Below are 17,986 nucleotides of genomic sequence, written 5' to 3'. Positions count from 1 at the left end.
CCCCCAAAAGAACAATTTTAATGGTTAGTAAACTAGGTTTTAAATTTGTCTGAGAATTTCTCTTGTGAAAATTGTTTAGGAGAAATGAAAATAGAAACAAATTACCCTAAAAACAAAAAAGTAAATGAGTAAAGCCCAGACAGATAATTTGATAAAAAATGTATTAGAAATATTTGAGTTAAAACCTTTTGATAATTGTCGACGACTTTGGAATCTTTGGTAAAATATAGAATCTATCTGTAATGTGCGAGACACTGCAGAGAGTAGAGATTCCAAGTGCAGGTTGTTTATTAAAAGCCAATCGGCAAACAATCCAACGATAGCAGGCAAATCGTAGTCAAGGGCAGGCAGGTAATTACAAAAACCATGAGACAGTCCAACCAAACGACAAAACAAGAGGGTAATCCAAAAGCAGTAATCCAATGAACAGGCACAATGGTCATTACAAGAAACACAGTCATGAACATGAACTATGGCAAGGAACAATGAAACGCTTGGTACACAGTAAAAACTGACAAATGACTAGTGAAACACAAGGGCTTACATAGACAGAAGCAAACAGGGTAACAAGACCCCCCCCCCCCTTTAAGAGCGGCTTCCAGATGCTCCCAACAGTACAAATCAGGAGGGTAGAGGAGCAGAGGTGGAACAGGGGGCAGGATGGAGGGCCAGGCCCATGAAGGGGAACAGGGCCAGGGCCTGGGTAGAGGAGCAGAGGCGGACCTGGTGGATTTCAGGGCGGAGCCGGCAGAGCAGGAAGCCTGGGCACGGCAGGAAGCCTGGGCGTAGCAGGCAGGGCTGGACGCCTGGGCATGGCAGGCAGGTCTGGATGCCATGGAGGCACAGGCAGGGCTGGACGACATGGAGGCGCATGCAGAGCTGGACGACATGGAGGCGCAGGCAGAGCTGGACGACATGGAGGCGCAGGCAGGGCTGGACGACATGGAGGCGCAGGCAGAGCTGGACGACATGGAGGCGCAGGCAGAGCTGGATGACATGGAGGCGCAGACAGAGATGGAAGCTGGACTGGCTCTGGACTGGCAGCCACCTTGCGCGCGGGCTCTGGACTGGCGGCCACCTTGTGCGCGGGCTCTGAACTGGCGGCCACCTTGCGCGCGGGCTCTGGACTGGCGGCCACCTTGCGCGCGGGCTCTGGACTGGCGGCAACCTTGCGAGCGGGATCTGGACTGGCGGCAACCTTTCGCGAGCGGGCTCTGGACTGGCGGCCACCTTGCGTGAGCGGGCTCTGGACTGGCGGCCACCTTGCGCGCGCGGGCTCTGGACTGGCGGCCATCTTGTTTTGACCATCAAAACAAGAGGGTAATCCAAAAGCAGTAATCCAATGAACAGGCACAATGGTCATAACAAGAACCACAGGGCTCTGGACTGGCGGCCATCTTGTTTTGACCATCAAAACAAGAGGGTAATCCAAAAGCAGTAATCCAATGAACAGGCACAATGGTCATAACAAGAACCACAGACATGAACATGAACTGTGGCAAGGAACAATGAAATGCTTGGTACACAGTAAAAACTGACAAATGACAAGTGAAACACAAGGGCTTATATAGACAGAACCAAACAGGGTAACAAGACACACCTGGGAGCAAATCAATAGGGAACCAATGAACAAAAGAACTACAACGGACTACACAGGAAACAGGAAGTGACAAAATAACTTAAAAACTTAAAGTCCACATCAGACAGGGTAAAAGACAGACCGGATCTTGATACTATCTCTCTGGTTAAGATAGCAATATCTTAATGGGAGACACACATGATATTCTTATGGGAAAATCAAAAGATATACAAGATAAAAGGATGAAATAAAATAAATGCAGTTAATAAAATAAGGTACAGGTCTAGGGGAGGGGCTTTAGTATTGTTTTATGCTAATAATCGTGCAAATTCTTATGAATGAGTCATCTTGTAAAATAGTTATGAATTCCTACGAGTTCAGTTGAATCTACCCTCCTATATGTTTCTTGTGGCGAATGTATTGCGTTCATGAACATACAAGTACATACTATTCTCAAGGTGACTGAGGTGACAAATTCTTGAACCCGACCAACTTTCCCCTTGTTCCAGAGTCAGTCATGGTTCCCAAAGTGAATCAGCAGTGTCAGCTCTGAATGCTGGTTTAACGTGTCACATCACATTCGGCATACCAACGCTTTGAAGCCTCCTCTGCGGCTTTGAAATTAAACATCATCTGTCTGCGAGGGAAAACACTTCGCACAGTCATCCAAACCTCTGTAACCGTTGGCACGTCGAGTTGTCTTCAAGTGCTTAAAATGGTTTTGAATTGTTTTGTAATCGTCTCAAGTGCACAAGGTCATTATTTTAACCAAAACCTCTCTTCGTTTTGTTTAAAATTTGGGTCATCGGCAGTAGACTATCTATAATTTATAATCATCTTCTTTTCAGACGGTTGCACTATTAGTCAACAAATCTTCTGTAAATTCTGCAGTTGGGACTTTCCTGAGCAAAAAAAAAACAGTCACAGATAGGGTTGGGAATCGAAAATTGGAATCGTTTGGAAATCGGAATCTAAGGGCTAGGAATCGGATCGGAACCGAAAGGAATAGGAATCAGATACTTGAAATAAAATGTAAATTCCTCTTATCAAGTCCTGTGTGCATATTTTCAGAAATGTGCTTGTGCTTACTTGTGATTATGCACAGGAACCACAAATTGACCATAGTTTCATTATAGTAACTACAGTTTAACCATTGATGGAGTTAAGGTATGGTAATGCAAATTGAACTTTTTTTTGGAAAAATGTAGTCAATGTTCAAACGAGCAACCCTGTAACCCAGCATAAAATGGTTAAAGCTCTCAAAAAAATGGTAAGTATGCGTGGAAAGTCATGTATGCTCTATTGACCCGTTCCACAAAGACTGCTATGGAAGAATATTTTGGTCGGTTATAAATGGTGAGCTTATTTTGCTTCTTGTTGCACACTCATGTAACCAAACTTTAAAGAAGGAAAGCAATCTATCCTCGTTCTATTTACACCCGTTCTTTCTTCTCACAGCTGAAGAACCTGCTATAAGTGGGTGGTGAGGACCTTTTACGCTCATTTGAAAAGGAAAGGTCTTTTGGGCATACTGAAGCCTGGGAGATATAAAATGTTTCAGTAGGTGCCTTTTTACAAAGGCATGATATTTGAAACATTCTGGATCTGTTTGTGGTTGCAAAGTGCATCAACATAAGAGCAAACCCTGAACTTTAACTCCTTTAGTCTGTACGGGTGTTTTCTTTTTTAAAACAAATGCAGCCTACAGCTGCCCTTCATTTCTGTTGTCAGGTCAAGAATTCATGTTTGGAAGCCAAGGGACCTTGTTTAGCATGTCAGGCCGGATTACGAATGCAAAAATGCCTTTGCTGCGAATCGTTTTATTCTCAGATCTGTAATTATTTTTCAGATGTAATTAGCGGTGTTTGCTAAGGCGAGAATGATTATTAACGCTAGCATATTTTGGGTTGAGGATTTGAACAACAAATGTGCTCCATTTGTATTGCTAGGTCAATTTGTTAGAACAAAACAAGAGTCATCGGTTTGACATGGAACAGGATCTATCGTTGGATAAAAGCATCTGGCAAAAATAACCCCAGTTTTTGAACCGGATGTCTGATGAGAAAGAAAATCACAGATGAGATCTCTTCCATATCTCAATTATTTCTGAGACATCAATAAGATTAAGTGGAAAGCAAATGGAAACCTTTGCTTAAGTCTCAATTCTCTCACTTGTTTCTATTTCTAGGAGTCACAACCCCCTTTATATCTCCTATGAGCAATACAAACTTTCTTTGGCATGATATGCACATGAATGATAACCTATACCTAAACTCATGCAACTTTTCACATGTTAATAGATGGAATCAGGATTTTTTTGGAGGGTCAAGCATCAAACAAATCAAGTTATCAAAATCATCTTAGCAGACAAGCACGTTTTGCTTTCTAAATGGTTGACAAGCATTTCATTCCAGATGAAAAGCACAGTTATGCTGGTCCAACATCTAGACCTGCTGGTTCAAGACAGCTTTTCATCAGGGATGCGTTAACAACATACATTTGATCCCCGGTTCAAGGAGCAATGGTGGAGATTTTAGCGGCATCTAGCGGTGAGGTTGCAAATTGAAACCAATGGCTCACTCCACCCCTCCCCGTCCATTTTAAAGCACTATGGAGGCTGACACAGGACAAAGGTGTCGTCATGTTTTTGCTTCTTTGCCGAAGGATATAACATATTTACGAAACACGCTCTGTAGAACCGTTTGTCCATTTAGGGCTAGAAACAACACGGTGAATTCCATGTAAGGGGACCCATGGTGTGTGTAGATAGCAGTAGCTCATTCTACGGTAATAAAAACACGAAGCTTCATTATGTAAGATCTTTACACAGCTCTGAACACATATTTATGTTTATTATATTGCACTTCTGTCAATAGAACCTCCAAAAAAAGTAAAATTGATTTATTGTTCTGGACTAACTGCCTGTCGCTATGGTACAATTGTGCTTTGGCTCCATCATCATCATGATTTTGATCGATTGAACCGTCTGTATTGACCTGTCCGCTTACAATCAGTTAAACAGCAGGTGGACAGCTGATGATGCTTTAAAACCCCACACTTGATTAGGAACCTCATCTAACAGAATGGATAGGTCTCCACAGGGAACCCCAACGCCCTTGTTTTTAAATTCAGGTAAACCACATCCACTGGAACCCGGTGACATGCGGGAAACTGCTGATTGGTTGGATGGTAACAAACAGGCTCTCGGTTCAAAGCTTAGTTTTTTAAAAATCTGTCTCTCTCTTTGTAAAATTTCAGTTTACTGGCAGCTTGAAGTCACCCTGCGGTTGCTGTTGTTGCGGTCCGCAGCGGCGGTGACTCAGAGTCCAGGTCCCAGTGGTGGTCTTCACTCACCTGCTGGTCTTTCGTGCCCAGTCAAGAGGTCCCGTGATGATGAGCATTATGGTGGCGGAACGCAACGGGCGGTAAAATGAACAGAAGCGAGACGCAAACCAGCATGGCTGCTGTCTGGCTCCTCGGTGTTCCACCACTGGCCACAATCAACTTCAAAACCTTTTCCTCCACTCAAGCTTTTCCTTTTCTTTGATTTTAGCGCTGGGTTCAAGAGTCATGTTTAAAAGTGCACACTTTAAACAAGTTTTAAACGGCAAGAAATGAAAGAAATCTTTACACCTAAAAAGTTGTTTTGCTATGTAATGATAAAACAGATGATGTCAAGTTGAAGTCAATGCAAAGTCCTTTATTGAATTGTGTATATATACTGTACCTATTACAATATAAATGACATACAATTATTTTTAAGGTTTTTTTTGTCAGCAATAATCCGTCAAGTGTTTTCTTTCATAAGGGACCAACTGTAGGTCTGTATTCCAGTGCATTTATGAATTAAAACCATTTAAATTTGGACTAAAGTATTCTTAAAACATTTGGTGAAAAAGAACAAATTAAACAAGTTTTACACATCAAGAAATGAAATGCCTCAAAAAGTCATTTAACAAATATTTAAAAATTTTAATTTATGAATTCACAAAAATATACTTTTGTACAGAATGAATCATCAAAAAAAGAAATAATAGTTGCTAGAGATAGAGAGAAATAATAAAAGACAATGAGACAATAAAGTGACGATATCCGACGAAGAAGCCAGTCATATTAGCCACCTAATATGCTTTATTGTAATCATCAAGACTTTAAAACACATTCTGTGCACCTTTATCAAAACGCGTATCCTAAAGCTGCTGTCTGTGTCATTTCTGCACCACTGGCATCACAAAAACATATAGGCTACTGCTTACAAACAGATTTCTCAAACATCTGTCTCCATCTGCCATTGGTTTAAACAACACAACGCTATTGGTCGAGTCAAGTGGCTGTGTCGGCTCGGTTGCACTGCACTGCACAAACCAATTCTGACTGGGCGCAACAGAACCACAATATCTGACACACAAGATGATCATTCTAGTTTTTATTTTGATCAGAAATATCGTCTGATCTCTGTCCATTTCGTTTCCGATGAGACGTATCCTGAATTATTCATGCGAAAAAATGCTAAAACATTTACAAAACAAAAGTAAAATCACAACACATTATCGCATCGTGACTCAGGTCTGCGCCGCTGAAGAAAAGGTATCTTTTTCCTTCAGCATCAAACTTCAGGGTTGAACTGTGTGGGCGATTAATGAAGGATTTTAATGCAGACCCTTCCCGAACTACATCTCACAGGCAATCTGCATAAGTGCTGCAGAATGTGTTGAATAGCCGAGGGGGCTTTGGCCCGCGCTGCCGTGAGTGTCAGCTTTCTCCACACCTGTAAGGGTATGTTGACCATGAGCAGGCCCCAGGGACACCTCCGAGGGTCTGCTAGATGAGGCGGCCAGCCGCTGTTTGCATACTAATAGGAACTCATTCTTCCCAATAGATGTTCGCCATAATCAACAGATATAGCCTGAATAACTAAGCACGTATGAGATTTCCAGATGCGTAAAACATAAAGCTAAACTTTGTCGGTAACCTTTACGCAAGCTTTGGCGGCGGTAAGTTGCAGCAATTGACTTGACAGTGACACGAATTGTGATTGAGATGAGTTTTTAAAAAATGTACATACATTATTTACATTTATGCTTTTATCCAAAGCGACTTCGTATTAAAGCTACACTTTTTATCACACAACCTAGCAAGTTGACGGTCACCTCAGCTTAATTGAGTAATGTGGTGTCAGACAAAACTTGTATGCTTCTGTACTTTGAACTTTTTTTGTGCTTTTTTTAATGACATTATAGCACAAAGTTCTAAAAATAATCATGGCCCTGTTCTACTGTATGTAAAAGACTGGATCTTCACAGAATGACAATGCATTTTTGATGCATATTTTCAGAAATATGATGTTTTGAACACACTGTAAAAATGTAGCTTAAAAAAATGAAATTGTAATGATTTTAAATGAAATTAAACCGGCGTCAGGAGTCACTTGAACTTAAATTACTTACTAAAAGTTGAATGCAGTATAACTCGATTTTTTAGGTAATACTGTCGATTTTTTAAAGTCAGTTTAATATAATTTAAGTTGAGTGACTTGTACACCGAATTTGATTTAACATAAAAATGTTCGTTTTTGAACTATTTTGTAACGATGTTGTCCTAAAACATAAAAAAGTGCAGATAAAAGTTTTTAATAAAGCAAACCATGAACAATAATCCAAGACAGGAATCAAGACCAAGAAAACATGACTAGGCAACCCATATTACGTACAATAACCAACAACTAAACACATGAAACACTGTGGTATAAATACACACAAGGACTCAAGACCAACAAGGCGCACCTGATGACAACGAAACAATAAACCAATCAGGACAAGACACATCAGACAAGGGAAACAAGGAAAACAAGACAACATGATTGAACTACAATAACCATGAAACACAAACCAAAACCAACGTTACATATTTTTTTTAAGTTTACCAAAGGAAACACAAATTAATAGTGACTTTTAGTGTAAAAAATCAATAATATCATATTATCAGTAATACTAAAATGAGTAAAAACCTCTATGACCAAAAAACAACTCTTTAAACCAGAGATGCACCGATACAAAATTTCCTCACAGATACTTTGATATATGCCGATTCTGAAAATTAAATGAATATTTTGTCAATAAAAAAAAAAAGCTAAACGAAAATACAAACTTTCCACAATTCCACAGACCTTTTCATTGTGATGCCATGCTACAATTTTTGACACCATGCTTTTGTAGAGTTTCTGTGTCACATTTCTTTCAAACCTTTCTTACATATATTCTCGCACACATCCCTGTATGCCACGACACGTCTTACACGACGGATGTGCTCGAATGCCACAACCGTATGTCTATATGACGTGCCTTTAACACCGTCGTTCGACTCTGCTGACCCGACTACAGCTGTAATTGAATGCTTGCCTGTGCAGTTTGCGGTGAGAGTCATATATAAGGCATTTGTCAGCTGGCTCGGAATAGAGGCTGAGCTGCTTCAGTGGTTTGTAATAGGAACAACGCCTTTGTCTCCAGTGATCTAGCTCCGCAAAATGGCTCATCTACCACAATATCTCCCTCATAAAATGCTGAGCGAAGAGCTATTGATCAGCAGCGGGGTACTGATGGCACTTCTGTCTCTGTGTAATGCAGGGTTTTAATGGATCAACTGACTAATTATGCAATAATCTGAGTTAATATGACAAAGGTGCCACTTAGAGCCTATTTTTAGTTTAAAGGTGGTCATTAAACACCTCACACTGGCCTACATTTGGCCTTTCCCAGAGTAAAATTATATCGCTTAGAGATTGCGGTTTAAAGACCTTAAGGGGTTGACACTAAGACAACAAGTCGAGACCGAGTCATCACCAGATCAGCACATCCACATAGCCCTAACACTAAAAAATGAAAAGCGAATAACTATAAAGTGAATTGAAATTTTCTTTGGCTTTTCTAAACAAACAAATAGAAACATTTTTAATACAAGAAATAAACTCAATTGAAATACACATATCCCAGAAAAAATGTATATACACTTTATATTTAATTACACTTAGTACAAAAGTGTAAGTGCTCTGTTAAGTTTGTACTTTATACAGGTATACTCAAAATATAGTCTTTAGTACTTCTAGCACAGCTGAGTTAAATCTTAAATTTATCTTAAAAAAGTCTTAAGAGTCTTAAAGTCCCAGTGAAATAAAAAATTACAATGCCTATTTTTTCATGAAATATTGCAGCGTTTATTGTAAATAGTTTATCAATGTGGGTCATTCTCTTTTTAAAATTCGTGTGACCTCATAATCTTTAGTTAAAATCTGAAAATGCACTTCCGTCCTGTAATGACTATCCATCTCAAATGATGTATGTTAGACGGCTTGGGCGGAGCATCCGTTAACTCCTCCCCTTCAACTGTCAGTCTGCTGCCAGTTCCATTTCAAAATGCAACGGCTGTTTTACAGATCCAATCAAATCGCAGAGAAAGACGAAAGCCACGCCCACCATTTTTCTCATTAGAAATTCCAGGAAATGCGTCAAAATATGCAAGTAAATACGATCGCAACTTCCGGTTGACGGGGACTTTAAAGACTTATTTTTTGTATAATAAAAATAACAGCCTAGTTAGAGATATTGTTGAGATCTTTGCTGAGAAGACCCGCAAGTTTTTTCTTAGTAAACATAAAAGGCAGGAAACTGAAGCAAATCCTCCATTTGCTCTCCATTCAACATCTTCTAGGAAGAACAATTGAGACACTAAGGAGATCTCAATTCTGACATTTCTTTCCTATGGGTCTTTTCAACAAGATCCAACATATTGCACGCACCACGTCGCTCCGGAGAAAGGAGCACTTACAATTTCACAGCAGTCTGCACCATTTTAATAATCCTTGAAATACTTGAATTGTGAAATGACGCATGGGGGCTTGTGCCTTAAAATCCATTGATGCAGCATTTTTTAAGCTAGAGATTTCATGTGTAATTTGTGGGACCGATACTGGTATTGAAGAAAGACGCAGATTGTAATTATTTCATCGCAGTGTTTTCCTTGCTTAGGGCTGTGAACGGTGTGACGAGGCTGCATTACAATCATCCGAGTCAAAAAGCTTCTTCAACCTAAAACAAATCATCAACTCTAATATATTGATGCATGTCTTACATTTTCAAGCCTTGTTTTTACTGTATACTGTAGAATTGCTGCTAAAGTCAAACATCCCATGAGAAAGAATAATCACAGATGAGATCGCTTTAATATCTCACTTATTTCTCTGATAACAGTGAGATTCAATGGAAACTTACTGTTAATTATTTTATCAATGTTTCTCGTTCTGTCACACACAAAAAGAGATATTTTGAAGATTGTAGCAAATCAAACAGTTCTGGGGCACCTTTGAGTACGATTTAAATTTTTCCTATACTATGGTAGTAAATGATGTCCCAGAAATGTCAGTTGCTAACATTTTTCCAAATATCTTTCCTTGTGTTAAAAAAACAAAGAAATGGGGTCCCCCATTTCTTTGTTGGAGTAATTGATGACAGAAGTTTTTTTGGGTGAAGTATCCCTTTAAGCCTAGAAATGTCACGAATGTCTCTCCACAGATTTGTCAAGTCTGCAGTCAAAAGTCAATATTATTAAAGATCTCAGTATGAACTCAAACATTTCTTATCAAGTTACCCAAATCAAAGTTATTTTATCTCAGCAATCTACATTCGTTTTCAACCTCTTTTTCTTTCATTTTACACTCTTAAAGTATTTATATTCTATGTAAAGTATTGATTCTATGAAACTTTAGAAGAAACATTTGAGACTCCGAAACTTCCAATATATAGAAGAGCAACCTCTGAGCAATAATGTTTCCTTCTAGGATTTTAAAATAGGAGGTTTGTAAGATTTTCAATATTGCCCAATATTCAAAGCAATATTACAAAATCAAAATGTATTTTTTGCAATTATACAGGTCCAGTTGCATTCACAGAAATAAATAAGTGATGTTAGTTCTGAAAAACGTTTAGCATCATTTGCTTGCAGATGCATTTGGGTTTGATATTTTCTTATCGAACGCAGTGACGTTTACACAATTTTAAGTGTATTTACATAACCAGTGTGGTGGGGTGTGCACTTCAATCTGAAGTTATTGCATTCATATTCAGACAGGCCAACCAGATGTCCTACAACACAAGAGGTACATTATAGAAGACTAGATCATGGAAATGCTGTTTACACCTCAGGTCAAAAAACAAACATAGAATTAATTTATTGAGTTATTATTTATTTATTTTTGTGACTGATTTCATCTTCCGAACGTATTTCAGATTTCAGTTTTTTACTACCAAAATTCTTGGTCGTCTTCAGAAGAAGCACAACGAAATGCTGCTTTGTATTTGTAAGCTGTACTTCATGGGTCATCCTGCTCTCTTTTCCGGGCTGTTCACGCTCTCTGGCCCCTGGCACACTCCGTGTATTCATTACTCCAAACAGACCCAGGGTTGTCTTGCTATTAAAGCAAATTACTTTGGCTTTTTTGTGACAGTGGCTGTACTTCTACATGGTTGACAGCTAATCGGAGTGAAACTGATGCACGGTTTTCTTCCAGGGCTTTCCCTGTAATAGGGAGTGCAGACATAGAGGATGTTTAAAACTGCTTTGGTACTAAAATGGCCAAAAAACAAGTGTAATCAAATAAAAAGTATAAATACTAAACTAACCTTTTACCTTTTTTTATTCCAATAGACTAGAGGTACATTTTACTTGGTCAAGTATCCTAGCAAACCATTACATTTTTACATCCACAACAAAATCGCCAGTGTTAGAAAAGGTCAAATTAACACTCACAGTGTATACTGTATATAATGCACACTATTGAAGTGTGAATTATATATACACTGTGAGAGTTATTTTTTAACATTCGCAATTTTGCTATGTGTTGTATGTTTACATTAGCTATACTCGTGATTCGTATTTCCTATAAATGGGATTTAGCCAACCCATAAGTCAGCGAATAAAACAGGGTTCATTCACTAAATTGTTTCAAGTTAAATATATTTATTTCATGTATTTCTTGTGTCAGGCTGTTAATACGATACGATCCTCTGTCAAACAGCTGAGTTGAGCGGTTGAGTTTAAAGGATCATTCGAGTCCTCTTCTGTCTTATTGCTGATTCATGCTTTTCTCCATGTTCCAACCTTATCAGCCAGGCAAAACAGCTATTTTTAATGTTTCATGAAAAACCACTTCACGTATGTCAGACTGTCCCAACAACCTGCCGGAGAGGAGATAACATCCGCCTGTCTCCATGCAGAAGACTGCAGAGGATATTTCTAGGTACTTTTCGCATAATCCAGTTTTCTTGATTTACTTTTAGACACATAAATGAAGCACAATCAGTTTTGTATTGATAAAATATGTGTAAAACATATAAATAAATGATAAACTTTTATAATGATTCTGCTCTTAAAAGACCCACTCTTTTGGGATCTTAGCATGGAAGAGAAAAACATACATTATTAATAAGTCTATGACAACACAGAGTAACTGAGAAGGGAACAAGCTTTCACATTTGGTTAGCGCAGCATGCCAAGGTTTTCTGTAGTCATTGCAACTTTTTATTTTTTACCTTTCGCTGCTACAAACGAACCAGTCCTTGAAGTTTAAAACCCCCGACACGGTTTTATAAACACAATGATGTGTTCTATTGCATATTGTGCCCCTTTGACGGATGTACTGTAAATGTGCAGTTTTGATGATAGGCACTTTTCAAACAACGTGTATCCAGAAACCGCTTTAAATGTGACCCAGAAAACAGAAACCGTAGCCATATGTCTTTTGAAACATGAGTTATTTATAGCAAAATGTAAAGTAAAGTCAATTAAATATAGTAATACGATTAAAGTAAATGGTGACAGAGGTGCTTAAGTATTTTTACTCTACTACAAGTATTGTCTTACTTACTCTTTAAACATTTTTGTAAAAGAAAGAACATTTAAAAAAAAAAAGTATGTGCATTTATGAAATATAGTAAAGTAAAAGTATGATATGCTTTAAGATATAAGCTTTAGGCTATAATGTAGTGAAATTTTTCTAAAGTAAAAACGTTCTGATATACTGTAGTACAGATACAGAAACTGTTCACGGTGCGTGAATCTTTTCAAGATGCTTTCATAGTTATTTCTTATAATTAAATTATGCTCTTCTCTGATTAATCAAGAATTGAGACCCTCTAATGAAAATGATCTTCATAAAAAATATTTTTTGGAGTACAAGTGGTACTTGTGATGTACCAAAGAGCAGAACCAGTGAAAGCTAATGAATTTTTCATTTAATGAACATTAAATACTTAATTATGCACCCGCACAAGTATAGTAGATTATTCACGAAAGAGAAGTTTTACAGAGCTCTTAAAAATTCACGTTTGCATTATTTAATTCATTATCAATTGAAAAATCTTTTGGGAGGTTGTGACTTGCTAAATTCCATCTTAAAAAATGTAAACATCCTTTTGCTATCTGTTTATACTAATGGTTGAAGTTATTATGACTATTTTAATCGAGACATTGGTTAATATTTTCCATATAAAATGTTGAAATTTTAAGTGAAACTTGGCAAAACTAACATTTGATTGAACTAACATTATCAAAGTTAATAAATGTTTATTGTTAATGCATGTTTTTTCATTCTGCATTAACTTATGTTACAGATACAGCATTTGATTTTAAACATATTTTAGTAAATACATGTTCAAATGAACATGCACTAAGATGAATAAATACTATAAGGTATTCTTCACTGTTAGTTCAACTTCTGAAGTGAACTTATGTTAACAAATACAACTTTATTGTAAAGTTTTATTCTTGCAAAAAGTGATTCACAAAAAAATGTAACCTAAAATCTAAGTGGATAACCTATTCATTATGTACCTCGAGAGCAAAGTTACATAACAGCACACGTACTGCACTGTTCATTTATTGTCACTGAAACTCTGAGATACTTTACGAGGTTGTAAATTCCAAAGAATTATTTGTTTCTAACCTTTTCTCTGTAGTACATTTCAGCAAATCTCAGAGGACATCTGTCCATTTCAGACTATACACATAAACAGCAAGGATTACGCACAAAAATTCCATTATGATAGAGTGGGTTTTACAAGATTGCAGTGACAGAATCAATGGAAACAATTTATGATTCCATTTCTTACATCTGTGCGTGAGTTCTGTTGGAAAGTGTCAGCATATTTCTCTTTGAGGTTACAAGAAACTTTCTCAAGAACCAACACTTGAGAGTTCATAAGTTTGTTTTGTGAAAAAACTTGTTTCGTTAGGCAAAATGAGTTTTCTCTTGATAAAATAATATAGCCTCTTATCACTTCACTAAAGTAGCTAAAGCTTTATTCATTCAAAAGTAATGCCTTGTGCACAAAGCACGGCAAGAGAAATGTATCAAAAACAAGGACATGCTGTGTCAGTGCTTGCGCTGCAGAATTTGACCTGATTTACAATATAACATTTACTGCAAGTGTCAAACTGATGGAGTTCAGTCTGGTACTGTTTAAATAAAAGAATGGATCACAGTCTTGGTGCCTTGAGGTGAGAGAAGCCATTTTACTTCAGTAATGCTTCTGGATGAGAAAGCTTTTGTCATAGAAGTCATTTGAACTTTTGTATTTCACTCTTTAAAAAGGTCACACAATAAAAAAAATGCTGGGTTGTTTGGTTGGGTAAAATATAGACAAACTCTATAAAGCGTTGGGTTTAAATTAAGGTATGCTTTTTCAACCCAAAATTCTTTGGGTTGGTGACATTTTCTAGAGTAATTTCAACCATTGTTTGGGTTTGTCCAATTTTACCCGACCAACATTTTTTTATAGTGGACACTGGAATAGAATCTGGATGATGCAAGATGACACATTCAAACCCACATCTCTCGCATGGGCACCAACATATTTGTCACATCCAATAGGTCCAAACTGCACGGCACCAACTTCAGCATGATGTTTACAAGAAAGATGTGTGAAATTCCAGCTCCCTTCAATAAAATCAACATGCATATTTGTTTTTCAGTTGCCTCAAGCATTTGATCTGTACAACCCACCACTGCTTATCAATTTGCATGAAGCCTTTTGGATAACTACGAAGTTCCCGTCAAGTATTCGTACTTTGCTTCTTTAAACAGTAACTTTTAAGATTATGACAGCTTGTTACAGTATCGCAAAATTACACTTGGCATGTTCCACCCCACAATTTCAATGAGGTGTGAAAATGTCTCTGAACAAGACATTGTTGCACCAATCCTACCCATGCCGTCTCATGCTATCATTCTGTAAACAGTCATCTTTACAATCCAGCATAGTACAGCAAAGCTCATTGTTCCTATCCTGTAAAACAGACAGGGTAGAGTAATAACCTGTCAGAGGGATCGTCGTGGCTTTCGTCTGCATAGCCTTGACACCAAACAAGTAATGCAGAATAAAATTTCCGGTTCTCGGCAAAATGTTTCTTAACAAGTGATCATTCAAATCACATTTGAAATTGAAATGATGTTAAAATGCACCACTCCAAGCATTATATGTGAAAACTGTGACTTAAAAACCATCACTCAAATGAATGACAATCCACTCTGGATAGCAGGAGACATCATTTTGCCATTCCCTGCTCATGATGCCATGACGGGTTAATGTCAAAACAAGGACAGGAGACCCTTCAATGACGCGCACGCTAGGCGAGGTATATGGGGGTCGTGCTTACATGACAGCGTTTTGACGAAGAGAGAGAAGTGAATAGACACGTGTTCAGGGAAAACCCATTTCTCATTGATGCCTCGAACAGCGTTGACACCATGGCGAGCAATGAGATCCGCAACGGGAGAAGGTTGAGCGGGGGCGCCGGATGATTGATATTCCTATTTTCCGTGTGACAAGGTGGGGCATGGACTGTATAATGAATTGTGACACTTTAATTAGCTTGTCCAAGATAAACAAAATCAGATCGGCCTTGTTGTTCTCCGCACCAGCCGTTTAACCTATCACGAGATGGGTACATGCCGCCTGAGAAATGGACGGTTAATTGTGCATTTGTTATTGAAAATAAAACAGTTTTGTACGTGGATTCTGTGCTGGAATCTATTGTGGTGCAAATATGGATATGTTTTGATTGATGGTTATCGACAAAGTGTCGGTTGTGCCAAATTGGAGACGTATGCAATGCCAATGTAGATCGATCACTGGATGCATACTTCAAACATCTTTCATGCATATCTGGATCATTCTCACCCCAAAATACTCCTTAAAAATAAGGTTCAGTTTCTTAATGAATAAAATCTGTCGCCATGGAATAATAAGGTTGACTTTGACATTTTTGTTCAAATTGAGTTATTCACATATTCTTTTCTGTGACAACTTATTTACATTACGTGATGGTTTTTTTGTGTACAAAGAGGTTTTGTCTACAAAGTCAAATGGAATGCAAAAACTTTGAAGCTCAATATCTCAAAACTGCTCAGAATGCAGATAGAACCTTATAATTCCAAGGTGACAAATGATTCCCTTTCTTTTGCATTTTAGGGCGAAATGTGGCCTGGTTCCACAAGATTTACCCCCATATGACAACTCCTCAGCCTTGCAATACCACCGCATATTTATAACTCCACCGCGCTAAGACTGCATAATATTTCGCAGCAACTTGAGACCTGTTGCATGCTTTCTGGAATTCATATGCTTTTGTTGGTGTGTGTGTGTGTGTGTGTCCACTCTGTGTTTTAACCAGCAAAGGTGCGTGTCTGGATGTCCCTGCTCTCCACAGGATGTTAAATGACTAATGCCTGTCCCAGGGGAGCTCATTAAAATCCCCCCAAGCGGAGGGTGTCACAACCATCCCAGACAAACAGCTTTGCCACGCTGCATAGCGATGCCTTCTATCTGTCTGTCTGCAGCTGAGAGATAGAGCCGAGGACCCACGGTGACAGCCACAAAGAGTCTCATGCTCAACCCCGGCTCATCCCACCATTATTAGACATAACAGGGCCCGGAGCCAGAAACCAGGGCCAGGGGTGCACAGATAAGTATTCATTAATTTATAGCCCTTTGAATTTTAAATGGTCGGGGGTGCCTGCGTGGCATATTTAGTGGGTTATCAGCACCACGGACAGCGCTGTGGCAAAAATACACAGAGTAGCACCACGGACAGCTCCATCAGCAGCCTACACGGGGTGAGCTTTCGAAGGAATGCAAAACAGAAGGGGTAGGTTTAAAAAATGATATGATGTTGAAAGGCAAAAGCAAACAGGTAGGTAGGGGCAGAGACAGATGAGTTCCGCATCTTTTTGGGATCCAAGGGTACGGATGGTACACGAGTGAGAAGGAACGCATCCCCTGCGGAGTTAATGTCAGCATGGTGCGGACTGTGATGGTATTATGGGATTTCACACAGATATGGTGAGGAACAATAGACAAGCGAAGACCACAGTTACACAGGGGACCTATTAAGTGCTATTTCCAGCAACTGAGAAGGTGCGAGTATGCCAACACACACACACACACAATTCTGTCATGAATTACTCCGCTAAATTTTCCAAACCTGTAGCCTATAAATTTCTTTGTTCTGTTGAACACAAAGAACGATATTTGGACCAATGTTAGCTACTGACATTTCTGGGACATCACTGACTACCATGGTAGGAAAAATTTAAATGTTAGTCAAATGTGCATCAGAACTGTTTGCTTTCCTCATTTCTTCAAAATATATCATTTTGTGTCCACGCGAACAAAAAAAAGTACAATAATTTTTCCTACTATGGTAGTCAATGATGTCCCAGGACTGTCAGTTGCTAACATTTTTCCAAATATCTTTCTTTGTGTTCATCAGAAATTTATACAGGTTTGGAACTTGAGGGTGAGTAATTGATGAGATAATTTTCATATTTGGGTGGAATATCCCAATAAATATCATCACATTTTACTTATCACAAGTTCAACACTTGCAGTGAGTGATTTTGAAGATTTTAACATATTGCGATGTGCATACCTCCAAAACTTTTCTTTAGCATATAGTTCTTATCAAAACTAATAAATAGGGATCATATGTGAAATTCAATGTAGAAAGACTTTGACATGACAATGTGGGAAATACTACAGTACACTTTGCAATAAACGTGTTATTTTCAGTGTAAATAAGTGTGATTGTGCTCTATATGTAGTTGCAGGAAATGGGGATTCACATACCTGTACTTTTTCATGTTGTACTATGAAGACACACTGCATTTCATAAAAACCTTGTAAATACTATTGTGCAGTCCTTCAGATCAAGATCAAACTTTATGATGTTTGCAATAATTCATCATAAATCCACAGGTTTTGGAACTGTATACACGCATGCGTGCATCTTAATGGGAAAGCTTTCACAACTCAAAGGAAATGGAGGACGCCGTGGTCACATAACTTGGGCTTTGAGGAA

This window comes from Triplophysa rosa, linkage group LG4 (genome assembly GCF_024868665.1).
Source record: "Triplophysa rosa linkage group LG4, Trosa_1v2, whole genome shotgun sequence".
NCBI classification, from domain to species: domain Eukaryota; kingdom Metazoa; phylum Chordata; class Actinopteri; order Cypriniformes; family Nemacheilidae; genus Triplophysa; species Triplophysa rosa.
Note: the sequence above shows the minus strand (reverse complement) of the source record.